Source organism: Bubalus bubalis, chromosome 6 (genome assembly GCF_019923935.1).
Source record: "Bubalus bubalis isolate 160015118507 breed Murrah chromosome 6, NDDB_SH_1, whole genome shotgun sequence".
NCBI classification, from domain to species: Eukaryota; Metazoa; Chordata; class Mammalia; order Artiodactyla; family Bovidae; genus Bubalus; species Bubalus bubalis.
In genome coordinates, this window is record NC_059162.1 from 100442581 (window position 1) to 100452585 (window position 10005).

The 10005-nt window shown below is 41.0% G+C and overlaps 1 long non-coding RNA gene across 1 annotated transcript; it reads right to left on the reverse strand.

Annotated features, from left to right (window-relative positions):
• Positions 1 to 464: 464 nt before the first annotated feature.
• Positions 465 to 3137, reverse strand: LOC123333930. The gene is made up of 2 exons (XR_006551525.1): positions 2988 to 3137; positions 465 to 749 (listed from the first exon to the last, which is right to left on the reverse strand). It is a non-coding gene; the product is annotated as an uncharacterized LOC123333930 (long non-coding RNA).
• Between the last annotated feature and the right edge of the window lie 6868 nt (positions 3138 to 10005).

A 10005-nucleotide genomic window follows, 5' to 3' on the forward strand; every position in this document is an offset into this window, starting at 1 on the left:
ATATTAAATACTCAATCTAAGAAAACTGAAGTACCATACCTTTAAAACGTACGTAGTGAAATCAAATGCGTCTTATGCCCCAAAGCATTGTGGATTAACATCAATAGATAAACATTACATGACATGATTGATGGTTTGAATGGTGTGATAGTTCATTTTGTGTCAATTAAACTAGTCTATGTTATGTGGTCAAATAGTTGTGAGAGTATTTTTAGATGAAATCGGTAGACTTTAAGTCAAACAAGTTACATTCCATGGTGTGGGTGGGCCTCATCCAGTCAGTTGAAGGCTTTACGAGAAAAGCCTGAGGTCCTCTGAAGAGAGAGGAATTCTGCCTTCTGACTCAAGAATATAATATCAACTTCTGCCAGGATTTCCACACTATTGGATAGCCCTACAAATTTCAAACTTGCTAGCATGTGTGTGTGTGTGCATGCTTGCACATACATAGCCATACCCACACGTCCTTATGCACTCATATATTCTATTGATTCTTTTTCTCTGAAGAACCTTTTAAAAAAATATTTGTTTATTTGGCTGTGTTGAATCTTAGTTGTGGCGCACAGGGTCTTTGTTGCGGTGCACGGATTCTCTGGTTGTGGTGTGTGGACTTAGTTGCTCAGTGGCGTGTGGGATCTTAGTCCCTGATCAGCGATCAAACTCACATCCTCTGCATTGCAAGGTAGATTCATAACCACTGCACCACCAGGGAAGTCTCTTTCTGGAGAACTTTGACTAATACAAGGAGCCTAAATGGAAACAGAGAAAAAGTTTAGGACTCCTCAGTTCTTTGAGTGAACCTTTTTGTTGTTGTTGTTTTTTGTTTGTTTTTAAAATTATATTCCTTTATTTGGCTGCACTGGGTCTTCCTTGCAGTATTTGGGATCTAGTTCCCCAATCAGGGATCGAACCAAGGCCCCCTGCATGGGGAGCAAGGAATCTTAGCCCCTGGACCACCAGGGAAGTTCCTGAGTGAACCTTTTATAATCTAACCAGGTTTGGGGAACAAAGAAAGGGGAGAAACATTGAAATTCTACATCATGTAGTAATAATAAAGAACTAGAAAATAATGTGTTGTAATAATAATAATTGCTATCAATTTTGACCCCTCTCCATATGCCAGGCACTGGGCTGATTGCTTTCAATGCTTTTATCTCTTTAAATACCCCCAAAAGTCAATGAGGTTCAGGATAAGAAACAGAAACCATTCCAAAGGAAAGGAACATAAAAGAATTCAATGCAAGGAATTAGATGCTTACAAAACAGCATCTGTAGGATGATCCGCAACTAAGACCCAGAGCAGCCAAATAAATTAAAAAAAAATTTTTTTTTTAAAAAGAAATGTTCTCTTTGAGAACAAAGAGACTAGTACAAAAAGGCTTTATATAGATCTTCTTTTCCTCGTCAGACTTCACAACAATCCCTACCCGACCCCCCAAAATTCCAACAACTCAGCAAAATATGTAACTATTTAGTAGTATTGGATCATTGCAATTTCTTTTAAGTACTGTTTCTCTGAAGTAAGAGGGTAAAAATATGCATGATTGAAAAACAGGATGCTCTCCTTCCACTGGTACTAGAGAAGGAATAATTTCATTACTTTTTAATTTATGGGTACTGTTTTGTTACTTTTCTTTTAAAAAATGGAGATGAAATTCATATAGCATACCATTAACCATTTTAAAGTGTCCCATTCAGTATCATGTAGTGCAGTCACGATGCTGTAGACACCCACCTCTCTCTAGTTTCAAACTTTTTTTATCACTCCAGAAGATACCCATTAAGCAATCCCTCCCCATTCCCCCCTTCTTCCGGTCCCTGGAAACTACTAATCTGCTTTAATGTCTTTTTGGATTTTCCCATTCTGGATATTTCGTATTAAGTGAACCATGTAGTATGTGCTATTTTCTGTCTCGCTTATTTGGCTTTGCATGCTTTTGAGATTCATCCAAACTATAGCAATGTATCAGTGCTTCATTTGTTTTTATGGATAAATTATACCCATGGTATGGATATACCACAATTTTTAAAATCTATTCATGCCATCTTTTTGGCTGTTGAGAATATTGCTGCTGTGAACATTCATGAACAATGGTCTGTTGGAGTACCTATTTTTAGTTCTTTTGGGTCACCACGGTGGAAAATCATGGCTTCTCATTCAATTTACAGAATTAATCCAGTTCTGAAACCCAGAGCTCCTTTACTGAACAGAAAGCTAGGTCTCACTATGGAAGAATCCTATAGAATTGCCACAAATATATAATGTAAATCTTCCTTGTGAGCCTTTCCTAAAGATATCTAATATTATTTACTGAAGTGGAGAAAAGAAAATACTCAGACCTTTGGTGGATGTGTAGACACTACTTTTAGATTAATACTAATTCCTAGGAGCCCAAAATGCCACTGTGGCCCACCAATGTATGGGACCAGTCAGTTCATGGGTCTACCCTGTGGTAATTCCAATGATTGGAACCGACAAACTTGACCAGAGGCAAAAATTCCTGTGTTGGCTCTCTAACCCATCGGACAAGGTCATTATGGTAGAAATAGCTAAATGGAAGGCCCTTGAACTTACTCCTCCTACCAAGATAGTAAACCAGAAGCAATGCTGTATTTCTGAGGGATTTCTGTATTACAGTAATACAGAAATATTTCTGTAATACAGTTTTCTGTATTCTGAGGGATTTCTGTATTCAATTTCTGTATTGAACAGAGATCAGTTCAATAGCGAAGACCTGAAACATGCAAGATTGGTGATATCTAGGACATCGCTATTTAATTTATCCATTTGGCCTGGATAGAATGGATATTGGAGAATAACTGTAGATTTCAATAAACTTAGTTAGGGTGTGACTTCAGTTGCAACTCCCATTATAAAAGAGTTTCTGTACTGGAAGAAATCAATAGAGTCCCTGGCCCTGTTATGTGACTAATGGTTTTTTCTCCATACCACGTTGAAAGGGTAACCATGAGCAGTTTACTTTTACCTGGCAGCAACAACAGCCAAGACATTCACCATCTTGGCTTAGTCCTATGTCAGCTCTCAATCTGTCTGCCACGTTATAGTCAGCAGAAATCTCCGTGGTGCTGATGTTCTGCAAAACGTCACTCTGTCTATTGCATAGATGACACTTTGCTGATTCAACCTGATGAGCAAAAGTAGCAGTTAATTTGGAAGCCTTACTAAGATATGAGCAAACCAGAAAGTTTGAGATGAATCTCAGAGATCTGCCACTTCAGTGGTTTCTGAGAATCCAGCAGACTGGAGCACGTTGAGATATCTTTTCCACAGTGACAGACAAATTGATGTATTATCTACCATGACAAAAGAATCATAATTGATAGGTCTTTTTGGCTTTTGGAGGCAATATAAACCACATTTTGAGTTGGAACCATCTGAGGAGTCCCTTATAAGGCTGCGAGTGTCAAATGGTGGAACAAAGCTTCTGCAAGTCCAGGCTATAGCACAAGATGTTCTTCTACTTGGTCCTTATGATCACTAGGTCCAGTGACACTCAAGAATCTCTAACAAATAAGGATGGTAATAAAACCTTAGGCAAGTACCAGTAAGAGAATCACAGTATAGACCTTTAGGATTTTGGATCAAATCTGTGCCCTTTCATCAGCCACCCCAGTGCTTATTTAATGGACTCATGAACAGCATGCTTTGATGATGGAGGTGAGAGCTCTGCATGGGTTCAACAAAATGGACTTTCCCTTAAGGAAGCTGACTTGACTTGACTGCTGCTACTTCTGAGTGCCTAATCTGCTAACAGATGATGTCAACAGTGAGTCCCCAATAGATAGCATTCCCTAGAGGAACAAGCCAGCCAGCTGATGTAGGCTGAATATATTATATATCTCTTTCATCATGGAAAGGTCATAAATCCATCCTTAGAGGACTAAACATATATTATGGATATGGATTTTCCATATCCTTCCTGTAATGTTTCTGTCAATTCTACCATCTACAGACTCTCAGGATACTTTATGTACTGTCATGGATTCTGTTCATGGTCAGTGGGCTCATGCCCAGGGAATTGACTGGTCTTACTACTTTTACCATTACCTATAAGTATCTGGCTTACTAAAAAGGTGGAATGGCTTACTGAAGACTCGGTTTTGGTGTCAGTTAGGAGGCAACACTCTGAAGGGACAGTGTTCTGTCTTACAGGCTGAAATACTGAAATGGAGCAGGACTGTATAGTCCTTGCCCTACCCACCCATGTCCTCTGCCTGCCTTTTGTCTGTGGGAAACTTGAGTCAAAGAATAAGTTTAATTGGAGAAATGAGAACATGTGAAAACAAAGGGAAACCAAATAATAATAATATACTCTTTAAGCATAGTCAAGGATCTTTAGTTCTTTCTCAAGGGCTATAGATGATATTCTGAGCTGTCTTATAGATACTAAAACACACAGATGGAGAAGTTAACCACCTGATGACCAGACTGTACCCACAACATGAGTTGCCACAATTCTGAGAACTGGCCTCAAAGAAATGGGAACAGATGGGACCCTGGAACTGAAGATTAACTGTACCTAAAACAACCAAGATGATGCTGGTCTCCCTGTCCCCCCCGCCCCCCTCACCCCCATCCCAGTTGCCGGCATGAGAAATAACGCAAACTTTCCTTTCCTCCAGCCTGGCCTGTTTATTGCCTTTTGAGTGGTGAGCAGCCAGACTCACATACTCTCTTTCAGTAACAGTATATGCTCTGATTGAGAGATGATTATATGATACTTTCTCCCCCACAGCCAGAATATATGGGTCTGGGAATCAGTGCATGCAACTAGGATGTCTACAATACGATGTATACAAATATTCATCTCACTCTTATATCCAATAACCCACAGGATTTTTGCCTCTCAGCTTCTCAACTTTTAGCTTTCGTGGTTTGGAGGTATTGTTCTCAAGTGGGAAACGCTTCTGCACATGAAGGCTGTGGTTCCTGGTTCCTCTGTGTGCTGGCAGGAGTCTGGCCTCATGGAGCCATGGTGGTGACTTAAGCAGGCTTGAGACTCCCTCAGGCCAGAAGTGCTTCTTGTGACTGTCATCCTCTGTGCCAGAAGCTTGTGTTAGAATAGCTCCCAGTCAGCACAGAGGGCATCTCTCTGTTGCAGGTTGTCTCTGGATTGGGTTTAAAGTCAGTGCTGCTTATGGTTTGAGCTTATGACTAGATTGTTTTTTTTTTCCTTATGTTTCTTAATATGTAACTAGATATTGTAGGGGAGAATTGAGTGAGTGGGGAGAAGAGATGGCCTACATTGCAGGCGTGTCTTTCGACTGGTTAAACTGAGCCTTTGTTAAAGTCCTAGTTGTCCAGGTGGCGCTAGAGGTAAAGAAAAGTGAAAGTGAAAGTGAAGTCGCTCAGTCCTATCCAACTCTTTGCAACCCCATGGACAGTAGCCTATCAGGCTTCTCTGTCCATGGGATTTTCCAGGCAAGGGTACTGGAGTGCGCTGCCGTTTCCTTCTCCAAGAGGTAAAGAATCTGCCTTCAATACAGGAGACACAGGAGACCAGATTTAATCCTTGGGTCAGGAAGGTCCCCTGGAGCGGGGCATGGCAACCCACTCCAGTATTCTTGCCTGGAGAATCCCATGGACAGAGGAGCCTGGCAGGCTACAGTCCATAGGGTCACAAAGAGTCAGACACGACTGAAGTGACTTAGCACATACGCATCTCTGAACCATGAGGATCTAGGGGTCACCATAGAGTAGCCACAGGAAGTTGTCTTTTTGCATTGTTGCAACATACCCTTAAGCTGGAATTTCCCCCACCCCCTCCTGCAGCAGCACCCATGCTTCTGCCATCACACTCAGATTTTCCACTGCTACTTTTGTTCCCATTGTAACCTTTAAATAAACATCAGTTTCGCGGGTAACCCAGCTTTCTAGGTCACCTGTCAGTCTCACTGCCTACAGTCTTGAACGTGGGCCTGAACAAGTACAATTTGTGTTTTATCTGTTAATGTGACCTAATTTGTACTTACAGGTTGATGAGGCCTGGAGAAATTCTGGCACAAAAACATTTCCAAACTGAAATTTTTTCTGAGCATGAGACAAAAAGCCCCAATCCAGGCAAGACCTTAGCAAATACTGGCACATGAAATACGCAATTCCAGTTTACATTCAAATGGCCACTCGCCTCATGTACTAGGGCTAGCTCCACACCTTAAAAGTCTTTTGTGGCTATGAACAAGGAGTTCTTGCTTTTCCTAACATCCTCTGCCCAGAAGTCTCCTCTGCTCCATTACATCAGCATTATTAAAAAGAATTGCCCAGGGACTTCCCTGTTGGTCCAGTGGTTAAGACTCTGTACTTCCATTGCAGGGGGTGTGGGTTCCATCCCTAGTTGGGAAAGTAAGATCCTGCATTGATCCCACATATTGCATGTCATTGCCCCCCAAAAAACTAAGAATAAAAAAGAATTGCCCATTAACAATCTCAGATGAATAATCATTATGAAAAGTTATTGGTTGAGTTAACTTTAGAAAAGATTGTCAAAGTGCAATGGGGATAGTTCTTGACTGACCTACAACCTGTACTTTTATACATTAGACTTTGATATGTCTAAATAAAACATTTTGAATGTTTGCACATCTGCTGATAAGTGAACATTCTGATCCATCACACAATACCAAGTGGCAATGTGGTTTCTCTGTTTTTGCTGGTGTAACAATATTTGCCCAACTTTGAATTTTTTGTATATTTTATATAACTAAGTGTAAAACAGAAAAAGAAATTCCTGATAGTGGTGATAAAATGTATATGTCTTATAAATGTATTGCTCTTGAGATTAAATGGTTACCATTCAGTTAAGCTGGAAGTGTTGACTTTATTCTCATTTAGATGAGAATGTGTTAACTCAGTTTATTTTGTGTTGACTTGGATGGAAAAAGAATTAACGAATAGGTAAAAAATACTGGGAATATATAAGCAGATATAATTCGAGACTTTATGTATGTATGCTGCTGCTGCTGCTAAGTCGCTTCAGTCGTGTCTGACTCTGTGTGACCCCATAGACGGCAGCCCACCAGGCTCCGCCCACCATCCCTGGGTTCTCCAGGCAAGAACACTGGAGTGGGTTGCCATTTCCTTCTCCAATGCATGAAAGTGAAAAGTGAAAGTTAAGTTGCTCAGTCGTGTCCAACTTTTCGCAACCCCATGGACTGCAGCCTACCAGGCTCCTCTGTCCATGGGATTTTCCAGGTAAGAGTACTGGAGTGGGGTGCCATTGCCTTCTCCTATGTGTGTGTGTATATATATATATATATATATATATATATATATATATATACTTGCATGTTAAGAATAGATATCTTTCTTTTCCTTGATGAATAGATAGTTAAATTTTCACACATTTGATTTTTATACAAGATTTTAGGAGCAAATCATGTAGGAAAATAGAATATTTATTTCTTGGACCTCTTCCTGGGATACCACTGATCAAAACTGACAAGGAAACTCAAGGGGAATGTCAGGATTTTTCAGATCCTCTAAGTGCAGTAATAATAATGATAGTAGTAGTAGAGTAGTAATTCCTGTTTTAAGTGCTTGCTATGTTTCAGGCTCTATGGTTGTGTCAACAAGTTGAAAATCATTTAATGCTTTTCAATCCTTAGTTGCAATTCTTAGTTATACATGGCCCTCCATTTTATAAAGTAGCATTCTGGAGTTTACCAAATTGAAATTATTTGTCCAAAGTCACAGCCAGTACATAGAGGCGTTTACTGATTCCAAAGTGAAAGTGAAAGTTGCTCAGTCATGTCCAACTCTGCAACCCCTTGGACTATACAGTCCATGGAATTCTCCAGGCCAGAATACTGGAGTGGGTAGCTTTTCCCTTCTCCAGGGGATCTTCCCAATCCAGGGATCAAACCCAGGTCTCCCGCATTGCAGGCAGATTCTTTACCAGCTGAGCCACCAGGGAAGCCCAGGAATACTGGAGTGGGTAGTCTATCCCTTCTCCAGCAGATCTAACCTAGCCAGGAATCGAACCAGGGTCTCTGGCATTGCAGCTGAATTCTTTACCAGCTGAGCTACCAGGGAAGCCATTGATTCCAAAGCCCATGGTAATCACTACCTTGTGTTACTTACCTATTTGCACAACAGTCAAGTTTGACCAAACCTCTTTTATTTATCTAATTTAAAAATACTTATTTATTTGACTGCACTGGATCTTAGTTACAGCACACGAGATCTTTTTATTGTGGCATGTGGAGTCTTTAGTTGTGGCATGTGGGATCTAGCTCCCTGACTAGGGATTGAACCGAGGCCTCCTGCACTGGGAGCACAGACGGTTAGCTACGGGACCACCAGGGAAGTCCCCAGAACAAACCTCTTTTAAAGTGAGATTATAACCAGATGATTAAACCTGTGTGGAAAAAAAGGCATGGGTCTCTGTGTCTTGCCTGGATAGATAAAATGTTTTCAGGAACAAGAAATAATAAGCTTTATGATAACACCTCAAAATAATTTTAATGAAAGTGCTAAAAGGGAAATAACAGAACACCCAATGTATTATGAGTTAATGATAGTACATTTTGTAGAAGACTAGGGCCAATGACGGAGAAGGCAGTGGCAACCCACTCCAGTACTCTTGCCTGGAAACTCCCATGGACGGAGACTGGTAGGCTGCAGTCCATGGGGTCACTAAAAGTCAGACACGACTGAGTGACTTCACTTTCACTTTTCACTTTCATGCATTGGAGAAGGAAATGGCAACCCACTCCAGTGTTCTTGCCTGAAAAATTCCACGGACGATGGAGCCTGGCAGGCTGTAGTCCATGGGGTCGAAAAGAGTTGGATACGACTGATTGAGTGCACAGACACACATTGTGGGAAGCTGCTGTATAGCACAGAAGCTCGGCTCAGTGCTCTGTGATGAACTAGATGGTAGGATGGGGGTGGAGTGGGAGGGAGGCTCACGAGGGAGGGGTATATATGTATACATATTAGCTGATTCACTTTGGTGTACAGTGGAAACTAACACAACATTGTAAAGCAACTATACTCCAAATTAAAAAAATTAAAAGACTATAAAAAATAAATAAAGAGGAAATTGAGTTCTTAGTTACAATGTGAAAACAGCCCTTTTCCAAACTATCTGGAGAAGAATTTTTAAATAATGGAACTGTGTTGTTGCGCTTTTCTACTTGCAGAGGCAGAAATGCAAACCCACAAATGTTGACCAAATAACAGCATACTAGAAAGATCTTGCAAATAGTGTACAGACCACAGAGAGGCAGCTGGGTTTCTGACAAGCAGTGGGTCCATCAGAAATCATTTCCATTCCTTCCTGGAAATATATCAGTTAAAGGAGCAAAGGAACACGAGGGAAGAAAGAGCAGGATGCTCCCGTCTTGGCTAATCTTTAACTTGGAGGAGCCAATGCAAATTCTAAAACTACAGCAGTAGAAACTGATGGCAACAGTAGCTCAGAATATGAGACCCATTATATTAAAAGTTTGAGTCAGTTTTGCTCTATTTTTCCTGAAGATTTTTTCTAGAAATGAATGCTGTTTGTACTTGAGAGTTGAGAAGACGTAATTAATATGTTCAATTCTCAAACGTGTACCAGGTGCTGGGGATGGTTATGCTTGAGTGAGCCTTGTGTGGGATGTGTGGGCCATGACAGGGGTTGAGAGGAGTATGTGGGCTGTTGCAGGCAGAGGGAATAGTATATGCTGAGGCACAGAGGCAGATGTTAATGTTAAAAGAATGATTTTCTCTGTGGAGTGGGAACAAATTGCTCTTCAGGGAAAAAATCATGGCTCAGGAGGAAGACGGCATTCATGGCACAGATTGGAAATGCTGTGTGATTCTCAGGAGAGGAATAAGGAATGGGCAGGGGGAGAGGAGACAGAAGAAATGAGATAAAGAGGGCAGAATTGATCTGCCAGGGAAAGTAAGCAAGAAGTGAGGGGAATTTGGAGTTTAGGGGCAGCCTGTGGGAGTAGGCCTGGACAACTTGGAGAGAGTGAAACAATGAGAAGAAATGA